This window comes from Myotis davidii, unplaced genomic scaffold (assembly GCF_000327345.1).
Source record: "Myotis davidii unplaced genomic scaffold, ASM32734v1 scaffold281, whole genome shotgun sequence".
Lineage (NCBI taxonomy): Eukaryota > Metazoa > Chordata > Mammalia > Chiroptera > Vespertilionidae > Myotis > Myotis davidii.
Window position 1 is genome coordinate 879,507 of NW_006293784.1, and position 7,415 is coordinate 886,921.

The 7,415-nt window shown below is 37.2% G+C and overlaps 1 protein-coding gene across 1 annotated transcript in view; it reads left to right on the forward strand.

Moving 5' to 3' along the window:
• KCNH5 (potassium voltage-gated channel subfamily H member 5) overlaps nt 1-7,415 on the forward strand; it is a 278,882-nt gene that overhangs the window by 248,883 nt on the left and 22,584 nt on the right. The gene's annotated exons all lie outside the window — the stretch shown is intronic.

Genomic DNA, 7,415 nt, shown 5'->3' on the forward strand with positions numbered 1-7,415 from the left:
GTCCCTCTTTGACAATGCGCTTTGAGAATTCCTTTTATTAGAGAACCCTTATAGTTTGATTTGTATGCCAGTCCTATATGCCTTGTAAACTACTATAAGAGAGATCACATTTTATTCATCGCTGCTCCCTCCATCAGGCACAGTGCTTCACCCTCAGTAGATATTAAATAAATGCTTCCTGTTTAACTGTTGGGTGAATATGAACCTGATACCAGATCTCTTAAGGGAGAGGAATACAAACTATACATTGTCCATGGAATAGTTATTCGGCAGGAGTAAATCATAGTGCACAAGGTAAATTAAAGAAACCACAGTATGATGTACTAAGTCCCCACTTAATGTTGTCAATAGGTTCTGTGACTTTAAGCAGAATGACACACAAAGAAACCAATTTTACCATTGTTTAATTGATGTAAACAGAGTTAAATTCCTATGGCTTCTCATCAACATTCTAATGAATTGACGTTGAGTGAACCGATGCTATTTGAGGACCTGCTGTATTTTAAAAATATTTTCTCTTTCCTTTTTTTTTTAATGAATGATGCACTTTCTGACTATAGTGCCGAGTCTCATTCAGTCATAATGAGCTCTCTGTGGCACCAAGAAAGCTTAACTGTCCTGCATTCTTAAGTATTTTGCTGTATCTGCAAGTGTGTTCAGTAAATCTTGGCAAGTAATAGCTGTTAATAATGCACATCGTGTTTCACGGCTCCCACTGCTAAAAATTATTTCAGTGGTGCTCAACAGGCGCTCCTTTTACTGTCTCTTTTTGAGAACCTATTTCCAGGAAGCCTGACATCATAACAATTAAGAATGTTATCTTTTATTACTTACCTCTTAACATACAGGACCACTTTCATTCTATAAAAATAAATAGATCATTTTAATAACAGTTCATATTATAGAGGTATTTTACATGCAGCATCCAAGTTGATTCTTAGAACAGCACTGTGAAGGAGATGGAGTGGATTTCATTGTCTTCATTTTCATAGATGGGTAAATAGACCCCAGGCTGGTGAGTGATTCAGTGGGATATAAAGCCCAGGCATTCTGACGTCAATGGAAGCCAATGTTCATTCTATACTACTTTGTGCTACCTTTAAATACTAGAGATAACCTACTTATGCACTCAACGGATCCACCTCATGCATTTTTCATGTGCCAGACACTATGTTCTAGGCACTCAGTGTACATCAGCGAACAAAGCAAACATCAAATCTTTGTTGAAATTAATGTTGGGAAGCCAACAGATAAATAAGGTGATGACCATTGTGGAGGAAGAGGAAGCAGGAAAAAGGATTGGAGCATTTTTAGATGGTTGCAATTATATGTAGGATAATTTAAGCCTCGTCAAAAAGTGATGCTTGAAAAAGACCTAAAAAAGATGAAAGAGTAAGGCTTAGAGGTGTCCAGAGGAGGTGTAAGTAGAGGAAACAGTAAGTACAAAGGCCCTGAAACAGGAATTTTTCTTAATGCGTTTGAGGGACAGAGAGGATGCCACTGAGACTAGACTGTGGTGAGCAAAGGAGAGAATAGTGGGAGGTAAAAATAAAGAAGTAGAGTCGTAGAGTCCACTTTAAGGACTTTGATTTCTACTCTGAATAAGATGGGAAGCCATTGGAGAGTCTTGAATAGGAAAGTAGTAGGGCATGAAGCTCATTTTAAAAGTTTCACTCTTGCTTCTATCTTATATATTGAGAATAGGTTATGGAGGTAGGGGAAAGATATTAGAAATACAGAATAAGAGAGACCAGTGAGGAGGCTATTATGACATCCCAAGCATTGGTGGTTGCATTAGTTTTCTAGGGCTGTCTTAAAGCACCAAAACCTGGGTGGCTTATAATAGAAATTGACTACCTCACAGATCTGGAGGCCCAGTGTCTGAAATCAGGGTGCCAGCAGAGTCATACGGCCTCAGATAGTTCTAGGGAAGAATCCTTTCTGGCTTCTTCAAGCTTCTGTTGTTTGCTTGCAATCTTTGGCATTCCTTGGTTTATAGGTGTATCACTTCAGTGACATAGCCATCTTCTCCCTGTGACTATTCACCTTATCCCACTGTGCATGTCTGTCTTTGTCTAAATTTCTCTCTTTTTTTTTATGAGGACATCAGTCATATTAGATTAGGGTCTATCCTAATGACTTCATTTTAACATGATTACTTCTGTAAATACTTCTAAGTGAAGTCACATTTTGAGGTATTAGGAGTTAGGACTTCAACATATCTTTTTTGAAGGACACAATTCAACCCCTAACAGTTGCTTAGACCAGAGTGGTATCAGTTAGAAATACTAAGCAACAATATTACTGACTACTTGGAGAAATATAGTATAGTATAGTGACTAATATAAGTACTAATTAGCAGTTATAATTATCTCTGTTATTAAAATTGTTATTATGATCAGATGGTCACAGTTACTAGTGTGAAGGATAACAAGTCCAAATTTCCTTAGGTGATGCATGAGGAAAATGGTATCAATGAAATTGAGGTGCCTCAGGCATCAAATCCCTCCCTCTCTTTAGTTCCAAGCATCTCTAGGGTAACTCTGGCTCCTCACTACTCTTGCCTCAATGTACTCTACCACCTGCTCTGCCCCGTAGCCAGGGTCGCATTCACTCCTGAGCCCCATCCAAGTCACTTCCTACAACTCCAGCATACTTTTCAGCTCTTTACACCAACATTGATTTGATTATATCAATTCTTGCTTTGGACCCTACAAGTTCTTGTGCTAAAAAATCCTTCTCCCACTTTTCAAACTGAACATCATTAAACTTCATTTCCTAAAGGACTTCCAATGGGGTCTCAGGTATAGGATTGGATTACAGCTCTAAACCTGTTGACATGATATCTTCCTCAGCCTGAAAGCATATAAAACAAGCCTGGTCTTCCCCTCAGGACTTGTCTGCACTTTTCTTGATTTCTAGTGAATTTCGGACCTTATTCTGGTATATGGCTGCTGCATGTAAGACATCAGTTCTGGTTGGAAAACTGTGCTATAATATATCAAAATACTAATTTTTTCATGTATATTCAAAATGTTTTTTCTAAGTAATGACATTGAGGTTAAGTTGTAACAAGATGCTTATTATTAATACTGACTTCCAAGTATAAAAATTGATGATAAATATTTATTTTAATTTAGATCACTGTGCTCTGCAGTTGTTAAAAGATGACCAAGTCATGCTTCCTGCCTTAGAGTACTTCTGAGTTTAGTAAGGTAGAGAGAGATGCTAACAGATCATGTTAATATACTACCTGAAATTCTCAGAGATTTTGAAGTGTTCTGGGAGCCCAGGTGTGGATACTTATGAGCAGAAAGACAGTGCAGAAGGTATAATGCCAGTAGATGAAGAAGGGGGTGGGGTAAATAGGGGCCATGGGAGGGGCATCCCAGAAAAGTATGCCGTTTAGGCTAAAACTCTAAGGGCACAATCAAAAAACATGGTCAACAGTATTTGGGAAAAACAAATAATTTAAGAAGTCATGGAGGCATATACTATTATGACTTGACTAGAAACTATAAGCAATTTGATATTAATAACACACAAAGCACAGTACATGGTAGTTCCCCTGCTGAGGATATAGGTGATGGTCAGGACAGGAAGAAAGCACCTGTATGCCTTGAAAAACTCAAACTACAGCCTTTGAAGGGTCTTCAGCTGTGGAATGATGTGGTCAGATTTTCAGTTAAGAAATTTCTCTCTGGTGGAAGTATGAATGATAATTTTAATGAATCATGACTGGGGAGTGGGGAAGAGAGAGGAGTCTAAGATGACTCAGACTTCTGATTGAATAAATGGAGCCATTATCCTAGAGGAAAACAGATGTAGGAGCAATTATGAGTATAAGCACATAGTATAAGGATAATGATTTTAGTATTAAGTGTCATTGAAATATACAGATAAGTTGTGTCTAATATGTGGATAGCTAGGTTTAGATCATGTTTCACTTAGGAAAAGCATATAATGTTAAAAGAGTATTGGGCCAAAGATTGAACTATGGGGAGCACCAGTGTTTGAATGGATAATAGTAAGAAGAACCTGTGAATGATATGTAAAGGGAGAATATAGTGGGTATCATGGGTGCTAAGGAAGTACATCTATTAGAAGAATAGAGTGATCAACAGTGTAAAATGCAGAAAAATGTCCAGTACAGTATGGACTGGAGAATAACCACTGTATTTGTCTATGGGGATCAATAATAATGACCAGAGAGGAAGAAAATTGTTTTGTATAGGGATGGTGGGACAAAATCTAAGTTGTTTGGATTGATAACTGAATAGGAAGTGTGCAAGTAGTGTCTATATAAACTATTCTTTCAAGAAAATTGTATCAGACTTGGACCCAGCAGCAGAAAAATGGCACTCTTATTGGATAATTAAAGGAAGGCTAAATAAAATGCTTATGTTAAAGTGTGGGCAACCCTGTGGTTTCTCTGGATAAGGGATAGGGCTACCCATGGGCTAATTACAGCACACCATTATGATCCATTGGCCTAAACAGATAAGAAAAAGGAAAGAGAGGATGATAAGAAGTAGAGGAAAAAAGAGGGGAAAAAAAGAGGGGCTAGAGAGAAAGATAGAGAAAGAAACCCTGTCAAAAAGGCTGACTGACAAGCTATGGCCTTTAGTCAGTGAATTAAGGCAGCCCATGGTGACACCACAGAGAGGAGTTGAGATAATAAAGACCCTCATCCTCTCCTCTTTCTTTCTTATCTCCCCTAGTGTTGCCCACTGGCCTAACCCAACTGGAAGCAAGGCAGCAAGTAAACCCATTAATGTAGACATACAGGCCAGTTTCTCAGGGAACAGAGCAGAGTAGGAAAAGGTGGGGAATGGATCTGGAGAGGTAAATGGAATATGTTTAGCATAAAATTAGTTTGAGTAAAGAAGTAAGAAGATATTAAAGTAGCTGAAAAGTCAAAGGAAGGGTTGAATTTTATGAATCTTTTTTCCCCACCTCCACCAGGATAGAGAAATGAGCTAAAAGCTGGGGGAAAAGGTTAGCAGAAAAGTTAAAGCTAATTGGAGGATATAAAGGTAATTGATGAAGGAAAGTCCTAGAATATTCAGGTGCTCAGATAAAGCATCAAAATGTTTACAGAAGGAAGGACATTTCATTCTCTCAGATTGGAAAGGAGAGGCAGAGGTATAATAGTATTGAATGTCTATGTCAGTGGTCAGCAAACTGCGGCTCACGAGCCACATGTGGCTCTTTGGCCCCTTGAGTTTGGCTCTTCCACAAAATACCACGTGCGGGCGCACATGTACAGTGCGATTGAAACTTCGTGGCCCATGCGCAGAAGTCGGTACTTTGTGGAAGAGCCACACTCAAGGGGCCAAAGAGCCCCATGTGGCTCACGAGCTGCAGTTTGCCAACTACTGGTCTAGGTGATGAGGGGGACAAAGGCAAGAGTCAAGAAATTGGGTGACCTGACCACCTTGCCCCAATTTTCTCAATGAAGAAGGCATAATCATCTGCCGAGAGTGAGAAGGTGGGATCTGGGTGAGTTTTGAGGAAGATTATATTTCTTTGAAAGAGTCACTTGGGGGATGGGGTTAGAGAGAGGGTAGGAGAAGAAATTGACCAAGAACAAGATATATCCACTGAAAGACCGGATAATGTTGGAGATCCTGATCTATCACTTGCACCCTGTATGTATGATGGGTTTTTCTCATTTACTGGTGTGCACACAGCAGCCTGACTATGTGAATCACAATGGCCAGTTGAAGGGATGATTTAGGATCCTGGTTTTTATCAGATTAGTTCAGTATTGGGGCAAAGCCACAGAAAATAAGGCCACTGGTGAACATCCTTCAAAATCCATCTTATACCACTGAGATCCTTTTATTTTCTCTCTCTTTTTTGGGGTGCTATTTTTCAAAAGTATATTTGCAACATATTTAAACCCTTGATAATGGTGTTCTTAGAATATTTCATAACATTTAGATAAAATCCCCATAAGTACTATAATTACTATGTTCATGCTCAGTTCAACATATTTATTCTGAAGGTTAAAACAAGGCATATAAATACAATTAAGGTTTGAATTTAAATAAAAATTGCACTACATTTATATATCCACATTCCATGTGCAAACCATCAATGCTGTTTGTTAAATACACATAGCTTATAACTAAAAAATAAATGCTGTATTTCAAAAGGAAGGCAACTAAATTGAGTTATTGCAGTGACATTTTCTCTTTATTTCTTTTGTTTTTCCAAAAATATAATAAGTTTTGGTCAGTAATTATATTTTCAAAATTCCAAAAAATTTATTTTTTACAAATAGAGTAAGTGAAAAAAATGACATTGTTGGAAGAGTGTCATGTACTATAACCATCTCCCAACTCCCACAAATCTATACTTATTGTTTGGAATATGTTAAATGTCACCCAATTGGAAATTGCGCCTTTGTAATTTTACTCTACCTGCTTACTTACCAAGGAAACTACATATGGGTGTCCTTGAATCAGGGATGAAATCTGTCTACCAATAAAGACATATTTATTATACATTAATGTCATCCCAGTAGAAATCAAGATTTCTGTGAGTTTATGTTATTATCAGATTCATTTAACAAATAAACACTTCCATGTTGTTGTTCTTGATTAGATGTGAAAAGAGGTTTCTTGATTCTGTCAATATTAAACAAGATAAAACAATTTGGAAGGTTTTCTTTACATATATTAAAGAGTAATAAAAGAAAAGAAGAGATGGGATATGAGTCATGTAATTTGGTTATGTGTGGCGTTGATTGTAGTAATTGATCCATGGTGGACATTACTGCTGTAAAGTTATTGATCTTGCTGTCTTGCAACCATTTTCCCCATAACTATCAAAGGCGATAAGCTAATATTATCTATAGGAATCACTGCTTCTCGGGCAATGCTTAAAATTAAATAACTATACTTTAGCAGCAACTTTATTTTGGCTTTAGTAAAAGAAGGATCAGAAGATAATACTTTATCCTCATGTCTCTTCTTACATACAATCCATTAAGTCCAAAACTATATTTTTATTTAGAATTATAAGAGCAAATGCCTAGGAAAACAAAATATTCTTGCAATGTCTAGAAAGAAAAAAAACACACCCTGATTTTCATGCAAAGTGTAGATTATTTTAATTTACTCTTTGATTTCAATTTGATAAAACAGTATTTATATGACACTAAGAGTAAATCAAACTGGAAATTTGCAAAGTCCTTCAGTTTCTTTGTAAAGGAACTGCCAGCTACTAAAATCAACAACCCTCAAATTTTAGTATCTTAATACAATAAGATTTCAATTCTCATTTATATATCAACCCAAAGCAAGTGTTTAGTGGGAATTCTTCCACTGAGTGATCCAGATACCCAGGATCCTTCCAGTTTTCAAATGCATCATTGCTTAAATGCACTGGTCCTTTCTTTCCTGCTG